Raw genomic sequence first — 12,499 nt, 5'->3', positions numbered from 1 at the left:
TATCTGCACGCTGTCACCAGAGGGGCCTGCTGATAGGAAACGAAGGGAGCTTTTACTGGGAGGCCGAATCCCCGGGGCGTGGCTGGCCATCTGGATCTGGCTGTCCTGAGGCCTGAGTCTAAAAGATGCAGCCAGAGTCTCTCTGCCTTTGAGGATTCCCACCGGACAGTGCTTCATCCTCCCCTCTCTCTGGCCCTTCCTGGAGAGATGTGCTGGTGCCATCTGTCAGGCAGCAGGCGAAGAGGTAATACTGGGACACGTATCTGTAGCCCCAGTCTTCGTTTCTGAACAACTGCTGCTCACCCCTAGGTGCAGCCTCCTTGCTCTCAGTGTGCCAGGTGAATTCCCCCAGGAGAGCTTCTGCTGCTCCACGTTTGGAGTGAGCAGGGTCCTGTCCCGCATTGCGTGTCGGGGGTAGAGCACACAGCATTGAGCAACCTTCTCTCCTCAACCTCCCTCTGCTCTCCATCTCTGCCAACCAGACAAAGAGCTGCTGTGAAGCTACAGATTGCGTGCAGCAGGTGTGACTGATCTCTCCTCCGACTTCCCTGCCTCTGACAACAGCACAGTGAGGGTGCTAGGTGGGGCCTGTGGCTGCATTCCCAGGAGTAATTGTGCTTTTAACATGAGCTTTATTAACTACTTAATTGCTCCGGTTGGGATTTCCTGCCAGCTGAGCTAATGCTAAATGTCTCTGTGCCTAATGGCTTGAGTTTCACAGTCTCCAGCACTGGACCCAATCTTGCTGATTGTATAGCCAATGGATATAGCTGTACATTGGCAAGGCTTGCTTGTGTCATAGAAATCTTCGAGTAATAGGAACTGTCTGAGCCCTTCCTAGAATAAGTGGTGGCAAGTCTGCCCCCAGCCTGGGTTTTCTCCAAGACTGCATGGAGAAGCCAACACTCCTTCTCGACCAGCTCCCCAAAGTGAGGATTCTGGACTTACCAAATCAGCTTTTTGTTTTTTCTCTCCGGGAGATAAGTTTGAGTGTGGGGAGTTCCCAGGGACATCCGGAAAAGCCTGTTTGCAGCTCACACGCAAGAGGGCTTGGGGGATTCCACCCTTTGGTCTCCGTCCCTCCATCTCACACTGCCCCAAACAAATCCTTGTTCTTGAAGGAGCCCCAGTGCATCCACTCCAACACTGCAAAAATCTCTCCCAGAACCTATCGGCGGAAAAGTGAGCTCTGGTAGAAACATCCCAGCAGGAGAGCTATTTCGATAATCCCCGGCTGCTGGGGGAAAGTGCATCTGCATGGTGGAACTCCTGCAGCGCTCTGTCCCATAGTGACATGGCTCCAAATCCTGTCGTGATCCCCTGCCAGTGCCCTGGCAGGGCTTGCCGCGACCAACTCCAAACTGTATTTCAACTCCCCTGATGAATTTGGCAGATCCCCCGGATATTGGAAGCTAGCGCTATAGTCTCGGGAGCGAAATATCTTCCAGTCTACACGCAAATCAGCAGAGCAGCAGCAGAGCAGGTCTCTGCCTCTCTTGGTGTGCTTGTCTTCAGTGGTTTGCCAGCTGCACCCTGGCAGGGTTCATGGAAAGGTGACGTTTGTCAACATACTCTAGGTGACCTTATTGGATTTGATTCTCCTCTGGATGCTCCCTGCCCGTGTGTCCCATGCCACTTTCACCTGTTTGCCTCTTGGGGCACGTCTACACTGCAGTGAAAGACCTGCAGCGTAGCCACAGCAGGCCTTTGTTGGCTGACTTGGACTGTGGCTGTGGGGCTAGACGCTTGGGCAGGAGCACAGGATATGAAACCCCATGACCTGGGCTCCAGCCCACGCCTGAATGTCTAGGCTGCTATCTTTAGTACTGCAGCCCAAGCCCTATGAGCACCAGTCAACTGAGCTGGGCCCTGAGCCTGGTGCCGGGTGTTTTGCTGAAGGGTAGGCATACCTATGGAGAGCTCTGGGAGTCCCTGCATATCTGGCCGGAGACAAAAGCTCAGTGTAAACAAATCCAAGTACTTTTATTCCCATTGTGAGAGTACTTCCTAGTTCCAGGAAGCAGGAAAATTGGGAGTGGGTGAAGGGGGAGGGAGACAGTTGGGACAAACAATGGGATTTTTTAAAGTTTATAAATTGTCCCATAAACCAAGTTCTAACTGACATTAAATCAGAGTTAACCATCTGAGCCGCTGCAGAAACAGGGAGCAGTGGATTTAAAAAGTACAGATAAGCGTGGAATTCAATTTAGAGCTGGCTCAGCATCTTTAGAAGAAACTTCAAATGGTCCCGCGCTGCTCAGCGGCAGAACGTCTCCGAGGTCCCTTCTGGCCTTGAAACCTGTAATGAGTACTCGGTTATTCCCTTCCTTAATGGGGAAAAGAGGACTGCCTGCATTGGCCGCAAGATGCTCACAATAGCTAGGTGTTGGAAGGATGATATTTTTCGCGGTAAACACGGATTTCACTGAACACACAGGCATGCGCACACATACACGAAAAACCATTTCCACTGATAGCAATTTTACAGATGGGCAAAGGAAGAGCCGTGCTGCTTGGGAACGTTGAGTTGGATTTAAGAATATATACTTGCCATATTTTGACGTGTGATGTTGACAGATTGTTTTAATGGTTTTAGAGCTTTAACTCTTTTTGAATCTTAAAATCTGTCATTAAATAACTAATAGACCCCCCCCCCCCAATTTCCTGCAACTGTGAAAATTTAAATTGATAATGATGAAATAAACATTGATGTACATCAATTATTTAAAAAAAAATAGAAATTTGAACACTTCCAGCTGTAACTAGTGCTGGTAGAAAACATCAGAAATGAAGGTAACTATAATAAAATCTCATGCTTCAGAGCTTCGGCCGATTGCCTGCAGGAGTCAGGAAGGAATGTCTCTCCCAAAGTACATGCATTTGATTTTCTCACCTTCCTCTGAAGCATCAGAGATTGGCCACAGGTAGACATGGGATACAAGGTGGGGTGGGTCAGCGCTCGGAGGCAGTACAGAAATCCTTTTTAGATGCCCAACTGGTGTCTTGCTCATATGCTCAGGGAAATACCAAGTGGGGGCCTACAGCGATCAGTTCTGGGTCCGGTTCTGTTAAATATCTTTCAGTTATTTAGATAATGGCATACAGAGTACACTTATAAAGTTTGTGGACAATACCAAGCTGGGAGGGGTTGCAAGTGCTTTGGAGGATAGGATTAAAATTCAAAATGATCTGGAGAAATGGTCTCAAGTAATTAGGATGAAATTCAATAAGGACAGATGCAAAGCACTCCATTTAGGAAGGAACAATCAGTTGCTCACGTACAAAATCGGAAATGACTTCCTAGGAAGGAGGACTGCGGAAAGGGATCTGGGGGTCCTCGTGGATCACAAGCTAAATGTGAGTCAACAGTGTAACGCTATTGCAAAAAGTGTATTAGCAGGAGTGTTGTAAGCAAGACATGAGAAGTAATTCTTCCACTCTAGTCCACGCTGATTAAGCCTCAACTGGAGTATTGTGTCCAGTTCTGGGCGCCACATTTCAGGAAAGATGTGGACAAATTGGAGAAAGTCCAGAAAAGAGCAACAAACATGATTAAAGGCCTAGAAAATATGACCTATGAGGGAAGATTGAAAAAACTGGATTTGGTTTAGTTTGTAGAAGAGAAGACTGAGTGGGGACATAACAGTTTTCAAGTACATAAGAGGTTGTTACAAGGAAGAGGGAGGTGAATTGTTCTTGTTAACCTGAGGGTAGGACAAGAAGCAATGGGCTTAAATTGCAGCCAGGGCAGTCTAGGTTGGACATTAGGAAAAACTTCCTAACCGTCAGGGTGGTTAAGCACTGGAATAAATTGCTTGGGGAGGTTGTGGAATTTCCATCATTGGAGATTTTTAAGAGCAGGTTGGACAAACACCTGTCAGGGATGGTCTAGATAATACTTAGTCCTTCCATGAGTGCAGGGGACTGGACTGGATGACCTTTCGAGGGTCCCTTCCAGTTCTATGATTCTGTGATTCTATACTGACCAACAGATTTGGGGTTGGGAACGAATTTCCCCCCGTGTTGGATTGGCAGAGGCCCGGGAGATTTTTGCCTTCCTCTGCAAGGTGGGGTGCGGGTTGCCTGATGGGATCATCTGGGCATTTCTTACCTACTGAGTTCTCTGCCATGGCAGGGGACTCAGATGTTGGTGGTAGCTTTGTCTGTCCTGTTCTCTGCCTGTGACACAGCAGGTCATTCTTCTGACACCTGATCTGCTTTAGTCTAACTAAACTCATTGGACTAAACTTAGGGGTAACTGGGTGAAATTTAATGGCTTGTGATATACAGGAGCTCAGATCAAATGGTTTCTTCTGATCTTAAACTCTACAAAACTTCATTTGGGAACAGAGCTGAAATTCATAGACCTGAAACTTGATGTGCACTGGCTTCTGTATGCAGAATTTTGTTTCTCTGACAATACTCTAGGGATGTTTAAAGCACTTCCAAACAACGAACGAAGGGCCGGAAGTACAGTGACTGCAAGCAAAGCTGTGCCTGCCCAGGAACGAGTGCTTGCTTAACGCTTCGACACCAGACCCAAGCACAGAGGAAATGCTGGCCAGGTCGCCAGAAACTTTTCCCATTTACACATGGACAGATGCGAGATTTTGGCCATTGTCCCTGGAGAGTCCATGTCACTGAACATAAGAACGGCCAGACTGGGTCAGACCAAAGGATCCATCTAGCCCAGTATCCTGTCTTCCGACAGTGGCCAGTGCCAGGTGCCCCAGAGGGACTGAACAGAACAGACCAGACCACTGGTTTTCCTTTCCCCAAAGCTAATAGCTCAGTTTCTCTTTTTGTGCCAGCAGCCTAGGACCTTTGAGTAATCCTGCAGTAACAAACGAACGTGCTCCTCCTGAGGCTGGGAAAGGATTTGGTAAACAAGGAAACACACTGTAGACTTCAGACTTCCAAATGGTGATACCAAGAATGAGAGGACAGGTCACATCATAGGTTTTCATGTGCTGGCAATGGCTCGCTGACCGCTTCTGGTGTCTGGGGAAACGAGTGTCTGATCAGTCGCATGTGCAGGGCAGAGCTCCACACTCTCATGTCAGGACCGATCTTGTTGGCAATAAAACCCCAGATAATTATCTCCGGCTGGACCTGAATCAAAGGAATCTGAGGAGCCTTTGCAAGTATGTACTGTAATTGCTGGTAGCCAGGGGGCAAACTCTCCCCGCCCTCTCAGATGTCTGCAAACCTGGCATTTAACCTCTGGCCCAAAGCAACAGCTACCTCCCCAGAGATGTCATCCTCTACTAGGCCTCACGCCCAGCACACCTGGCTCCCTTTTAGCTGAGAGGAATAGAAAAAGCAAGCTTTCAGCTTGCATCAAATACTCCGCTCTTTTCCGGGTGTGTGTGTGTGTATATGGCAGCATCAGTGCTGGCCTTTCTGACCTAGTATGGCCATACGAGGGGTAAGCTGAACCCCACGGCAGGAGGCATGAAAGCCTCACAGATGTGACTTTTCATTGTTGGGGAATGGAGAGAAGCCTTCTCAAACTGCTCTGTAGAAAGGCCTTTTGCCCCGGATGGTTGAAAAGACCATGTGGCCATCCAGGCATGAGCAGCCCTCTCTAGAGTTTCCGAGGAGATGGGGAAGAAGGCAGAGCAATGTCCCATCATCCTCGCCACATGGAGAGAAGCTTCTGGAGAGGGCCTGTGCTCCTCCGAGAAGATGGAGGTACGGGAGGAGGTGTAACTCACAGCAGGAAACACAGTGGCTGAGGCTGGGAGCTGAGGGGAAGGCTTTCTGCAAATTAATGGCAGCTTTTACTGACGCCAGGCATGAGTGAAAGGGCAGAGGGGGAGATGCTGCCACTGCAGAGTGTACCGTATAGCAGTGAAGGGAGTCACTGGGTTACAAAACTGGAAAGGGCCGTAGTCCATTACCATGCAGCTGACTAATGAAGAAAGAGGGGTGTGAAACCAGCTGGCATGCTGTCCATGCAGTCCCTCGTTCAGGGTTGGAGTGCCCTGAGCTTGCTAATATGGTCGTTTTAATTGCCTTCTAATTTTTTTTTTTTTTTTTTTTTTTTTTGAGGAAGCCACCAGACAACTCAAAATCACAAGTCTCATTAGCAACATGCCGCTCTCTTCTCAGGGAGCCATTGCTCCTAGATGAGTCTCATTGTATGGGGTGGGGGAAGGTGCATGTTCCTTCCTTACTGCTTGTTTACGCTTTAAAATCTCTCTCTCTATGTTTGCTTACTGGAGTAAATGGGTAAATGCTGGCTTCCTGCTAGTTTTTACCCTGAGGTACTAAGATGATGGGGCACGTTTAGGAATACTGGAGTTGCCTGGCTTTTAAAGTAGCCTATAGGTGCTAAGAAGGCAACTTCCACAAGAAGCAGTTAGAACTTGTTTTTCACCTAGAGCCGGAAGTGTTTAACGTGGGCTGTCAGGATGTACGTTGTTGCCTTGTACTAGACTCTCTAACATTACAATGTTGTGCAGAAATTTTAATATTGCAGAACTTTTAAACTTCTGCTATTAGCTCCTTGCCTTAGCCCAGACCGGTTAGCAGGTTTTTCTAAATCCTGCTGTGCCGCAGATCCAGACACGCCCAAAGCTGAGCCGTTGGATTTTAAACGGGGCGTGCACGTCTTCACATGGCTAGTGGCATAATGCTGCCTGGCACTTCCAGCCGTCGTAGGAGTGGCTTGTACTATTGGGGAACTGTTTGCCCATAGGTTCCTCCAGCTTGATGGAGGATTCCTACTTCCTAGGTTAAGTCGCAACCTTAAAACGTGCATGTGTGTGGTTTTGTATCCCATGTGCTCAGTGAAAGCCGGTGACTAATCACTCGTGAATCATGCTAATGGTCTCTAGTAGTTCAGTTGTGAAAATCTGAACTGATCTCTCCACTGTGGCTTTTGGTGAATCGTCGTCCTCCAGGAGGACAGGGGCCCCATTGCCAAGCCCCAGCTCAACCTGACCCAGCCCGCCCTGGCTCTCCCACACTTGCTGTGCCCGGTGCTGTCTTTTGTGTTGGAACTGTGATGGCTGTTGCCCCTCCCTCCACCTGCAAACCACCCCTGCACACAGATATCACTCTCTCCCCACTCCCTTCAGAGAGAGCTAGGGTCCTATTCTCCCTCTTGCGCTGTCCCTGCCTCCATAAACCTGATTTTGACCCTTCAGGGAAAGTCGGGGATGTGGCGGGTAGATCTGCTGTGCCCACGTGCCTTGCTGCTGCTCCTGCCCTCCCCAGGAATGTCTGTTTGCAGTAGCCACAGTCCTTTAAAAGACTCCTCCTAACCCAGAGCCTGAGGCAAAGGGCCCCTGGATCCTGGCTGTGGGGGTGCTGCATGGAGGGGAGGACCCACAGCCTGTCGTCCCCCCCACTCCAGGGAAGATTCTGACTGGGACGTGGCTGGAAGGAAGAGCAGGCTTAGCTTTCTGATCCCCTGCACGTGCTAGCGAGGAGAGGGCTGGTCCGGACCGCTCTCCCTCGAACAGCTGGGAGGTGTAGCAGGCAAGCCAGCAAGCTCAGGCGGCATGTGAGGGGAAAGGGGTGAGCTTGGGGGTATGAGGAGGGGGCTTCTGAGCGAGCGTAGCCTGTCTAATCAAACCAGTCAGACCGACCTGGCTTCAGAGGGTCAACCTGAGTCTAGCCGAGGGCCGATTTCCCAGGGCTCCAGCTGGCTACAGTGAAGAGCAGGGCTCTGAGGGGGTGTTTGCTGGAGCAGCAAGGAGCATTAAATAGTTCAAGACCAGGCCAGGTGTTTAACAGCTGTGAATACAAATCCCGGGGTACCTTTGAGCTTGTGTGGCTAATGCCATAACTCCCTAGCTCAGTGGCTGGTGCGTTTAGAAGTGGTACACTGTTTGACACAGAGTTCTGACCCAGTGCACATCTGGGGAGTGACTTGGTATGACACCAAGTGGCAAAGTCGGAATGGGGCAGCGGTAGGAGATATTGGTCTGCCAACTCCTTGCTTGTATTCCTTGCCTCTGCCCAGACGTGCAGTAGAAAGCCATGTACTCTCCGGGCTTTCCGTCCCCAGCTGGGGAGTGTTGCTTAGGCCGGAGTAGTTCCGTTTGCTTGCTCCAGTTCGGGACGATTGTGCTAATGACGTAGATGAGGCTTCACTAGCTGAATCCTGTATTTTCCATCTGCAGATCCTGAAACCGCTCTATAGCGCAATTCTCCATCGGGCCGCAGTCTGCTCCTACGCAGCCCTAGCTGGGACGTTGACCCCAACAGAAATATAACTCGGTAGGTAAGACTAGCATGGCAACTGGGGAAAGAGAAGGCTAAAGTGGGGGGAGGGAGGGAACGAAGCAGGGGAGAATGCCCCAGCAGACAGGGCATTGTACTGGAACTCTGGAGGAGCTTGGTTTTAGCCCCACCTCTGCTGCGTTCTATCTCTATGTCTGTGACTGGCTTTGTGCCAGCAGGCAGGTCACCACCGTGCCTCAGTTTCCCTGCCGTTAAAGTTGGGAGGGGGCCTCACTGGTAACTTGCCTTGCACGGTACGGATGGAAAGGGCCGCACAAAAGCGAGACGTTCACTCTGATTTGCGGGGCTGTCTCACATAAAGGACTTCCCTTGCTGCCCCGTGCTCATGCTGTGTCTGCTGTGCTCAAGTTCTCCGCCAGGTCGGGTTAGATGGCCAGCTCACATGCTCTGACTCCGGTTAGCAGAGCCTCCCATCCGTGTCTTCGCTGCCTTGGATGGGGGTGGGGTTGAGGTAAAAAGCAGGGCAACTAATGTGCATTAGCTATTAATTAATTCGCTGTCCTGCTGCACAGCTTTAATGGGGCTCTTCCACCTCTTACTGGGAGAGGTCAGCACTGTACCTTTGCCCGCAGATGACCTCTCCCACCTATCTCATGGTAAAAATGCCAATTTTCTCTCTCTCTCTCAAATTCTTGTGCAAATGTGGCACCATCAGGCATTGGTTTACCCCACTGTCCAACCTGCCCTTTGGGCAGTGTAGACACAGCTTAAACACTGAACGTTTGATCGTTCAAGCAGATGCATGGCCAAGCCCAAACCGTATCCTCATCCAGAGTGCTTTCCACGCTCCCTCACTTGGAGGTCGCAGGAGCTGGCATTTCAGGTGCAGTGTCAGTCCCAAGCACGCTGTAAAAGTTTGCTTTTACTGTGTCTGGCCTTTATCTGGCTAGGTCTGAAGTGTCCAGAAAAATAGCCTACCCCTTCTTTGTGCTGGGTTTGTCTGGTGCCTGCAGGACACCTCTTCTCTGGTATCCCATGAGGCAAAATGCACCATAACTGCGGATGAGGGTGTGAGGTCCAGGGGACTCTGTCCAGCTGGTGACAGCTTGGAAGGGAGCCCACTGTATTATATAATTCCATCGCGCCAGTGGGATGAACTCTAGTGTCATGGGCAACTTGTGTTCTATTTAGGTAGTGTAGCTGAGAATGCAAGGCAAGTGCTGATGACCGAGCCCCAAGAGCAGCAGACGTTCTGCTGACGTAGTGCAAGGAGGGTACAGCAGTCTTCCCCATCCCTCTGCCTTCAAAGCAAATATACTGGTGACTTCTAGCTCACTAAATGTGGGCTGAATTATACCCAGATGAGAGCCTTGCAAAGCCACACCCATCCAAAGGGCCAGTTCCTGCAGAGTTTTTGGTGCTATGGTTTGGTAGAGCAGTTAAAAATAGCTTCAAATACGCTTCCAGTCAAATGATATCTGCTGGGAGAGCAATACAGCGGTGCATAGACAATCCAGGAAGTTTTTGGAAAGTGTAGGGGAGAATTTCCTGGTGCAAGTGCTGGAGGAGCCAACTAGGGGGGGAGCTTTTCTTGACCTGCTGCTCACAAACCGGGAAGAATTAGTGGGGGAAGCAAAAGTGGATGGGAATCTGGGAGGCAGTGACCATGAGTTGGTTGAGTTCAGGATCCTGACGCAGGGAAGAAAGGTAAGCAGCAGGATACGGACCCTGGACTTCAGGAAAGCAGACTTCGACTCCCTCAGGGAACAGATGGGTAGGGTCCCCTGGGGGACTAACATGAAGGGGAAAGGAGTCCAGGAGAGCTGGCTGTATTTCAAGGAATCCCTGTTGAGGTTACAAGGACAAACCATCCCGATTTTTCGAAAGAATAGTAAATATGACAGGCGACCAGCTTGGCTTAACGGTGAAATCCTAGCGGATCTTAAACATAAAAAAGAAGCTTACAAGAAGTGGAAGGTTGGACATATGACCAGGGAAGAGTATAAAAATATTGCTCGGGCATGTAGGAATGAAATCAGGAGGGCCAAATCGCACCTGGAGCTGCAGCTAGCGAGAGATGTCAAGAGTGACAAGAAGGGTTTCTTCAGGTATGTTGGCAACAAGAAGAAAGCCAAGGAAAGTGTGGGCCCCTTAATGAATGAGGGAGGCAACCTAGTGACAGAGGATGTGGAAAAAGTGTACTCAATGCTTTTTTTGCCTCTGTCTTCACGAACAAAATCAGCTCCCAGACTGCTGCGCTGGGCATCACAAAATGGGGAAGAGATGGCCAGCCGTCCGTGGAGAAAGAGGTGGTTAGGGACTATTTAGAAAAGCTGGACGTGCACAAGTCCATGGGGCCGGACGAGTTGCATCCGAGAGTGCTAAAGGAATTAGCGGCTGTGATTGCAGAGCCATTGGCCATTATCTTTGAAAACTCGTGGTGAACGGGGGAAGTCCTGGATGACTGGAAAAAAGCTAATGTAGTGCCAATCTTTAAAAAAGGGAAGGAGGAGGATCCTGGGAACTACAGGCCAGTCAGCCTCACCTCAGTCCCTGGAAAAATCATGGAGCAGGTCCTCAAAGAATCAATCCTGAAGCACTTACGTGAGAGGAAAGTGATCAGGAACAGTCAGCATGGATTCACCAAGGGAAGGTCATGCCTGACTAATCTAATCGCCTTCTATGATGAGATTACTGGTTCCGTGGATGAAGGGAAAGCAGTGGATGTATTGTTTCTTGACTTTAGCAAAGCTTTTGACATGGTCTCCCACAGTATTCTTGTCAGCAAGTTAAAGAAGTATGGGCTGGATGAATGCACTATAAGGTGGGTAGAAAGTTGGCTAGATTGTCGGGCTCAACGGATAGTGATCAATGGCTCCATGTCTAGTTGGCAGCCGGTGTCAAGTGGAGTGCCCCAGGGGTCAGTCCTGGGGCCGGTTTTGTTCAATATCTTCATAAATGATCTGGAGGATGGTGTGGATTGCACTCTCAGCAAATTTGCGGATGATACTAAACTGGGAGGAGTGGTAGATACGCTGGAGGGCAGGGATAGGGTACAGAGGGACCTAGATAAATTGGAGGATTGGGCCAAAAGAAATCTGATGAGGTTCAATAAGGATAAGTGCAGGGTCCTGCACTTAGGATGGAAGAACCCAATGCACAGCTACAGACTAGGGACCGAATGGCTAGGCAGCAGTTCTGCGGAAAAGGACCTGGGGTGACAGTGGACGAGAAGTTGGATATGAGTCGTCAGTGTGCCCTTGTTGCCAAGAAGGCCAATGGCATTTTGGGATGTATAAGTAGGGGCATAGCGAGCAGATCGAGGGACGTGATCGTCCCCCTCTATTCGACATTGGTGAGGCCTCATCTGGAGTACTGTGTCCAGTTTTGGGCCCCACACTACAAGAAGGATGTGGATAAATTGGAGAGAGTCCAGCGAAGGGCAACAAAAATGATTAGGGGTCTAGAACACATGAGTTATGAGGAGAGGCTGAGGGAACTGGGATTGTTTAGTCTGCAGAAGAGAAGAATGAGGGGGGATTTGATAGCTGCTTTCAACCACCTGAGAGGTGGTTCCAGAGAGGATGGTTCTAGACTATTCTCAGTGGTAGAAGAGGACAGGACAAGGAGTAATGGTCTCAAGTTGCAGTGGGGGAGGTTTAGGTTGGATATTAGTAAAAACTTTTTCACTAGGAGGGTGGTGAAACACTGGAATGCGTTACCTAGGGAGGTGGTAGAATCTCCTTCCTTAGAAGTTTTTAAGGTCAGGCTTGACAAAGCCCTGGCTGGAATGATTTAATTGGGGATTGGTCCTGCTTTGAGCAGGGGGTTGGACTAGATGACCTCCTGAGGTCCCTTCCAACCCTGATATTCTATGATTCTATGACTTCTATAAACTTCTAAAACAAGCTTGGTGCAACCTGAATGGAATTTGCAGGGACATTGTCAGCTTGCAACCAAGATAGAGCTTTTAACTTGACAAGGAAGCTTGGAGATGGGTGTGGTACTTAAAGCTTAGCTTTCAAAAGCTGTCTTCTGTTGATAGACCACTAATTGCTTCAGATGTAGTTAGTTTTTTTTATAGGTACCGTCCAGAGCATCAAAGCTGTACAAACAATCAAGACTTTAGCAGAGGTTTTATTCAACACTATTTGTAAAAAGACCAAGTATCAGGGGGTAGCCGTGTTAGTCTGTAGCCACAAAAACAACAAGGAGTCCGGTGGCACCTTAAAGACTAACAGATTTATTTGGGCATAAGCTTTCGTGGGTAAAAACCCCACTTCTTCAGATGCATCAAGACCAA

At 49.3% G+C, this 12,499-nt stretch overlaps 1 protein-coding gene across 5 annotated transcripts in view; it reads left to right on the top strand.

Annotated features, from left to right (window-relative positions):
• The window catches only part of PLS3 (plastin 3), an 86,340-nt gene that overhangs the window by 34,234 nt on the left and 39,607 nt on the right, over positions 1-12,499 (top strand). For 3 of the 5 annotated variants that reach the window (XM_077825635.1, XM_077825636.1, XM_077825638.1), the window contains exon 2: positions 8,136-8,232. The exons of the other annotated variants lie outside the window; for them this stretch is intronic. The gene's annotated coding sequence lies outside the window, so the exon portion shown is untranslated. The remainder of the gene's footprint in view (positions 1-8,135; positions 8,233-12,499) is intronic. 5 annotated transcript variants of the gene reach the window in all.

Source organism: Eretmochelys imbricata, chromosome 9 (genome assembly GCF_965152235.1).
Source record: "Eretmochelys imbricata isolate rEreImb1 chromosome 9, rEreImb1.hap1, whole genome shotgun sequence".
NCBI classification, from domain to species: domain Eukaryota; kingdom Metazoa; phylum Chordata; order Testudines; family Cheloniidae; genus Eretmochelys; species Eretmochelys imbricata.
This window is presented reverse-complemented; position numbering and strand designations above follow the sequence as displayed.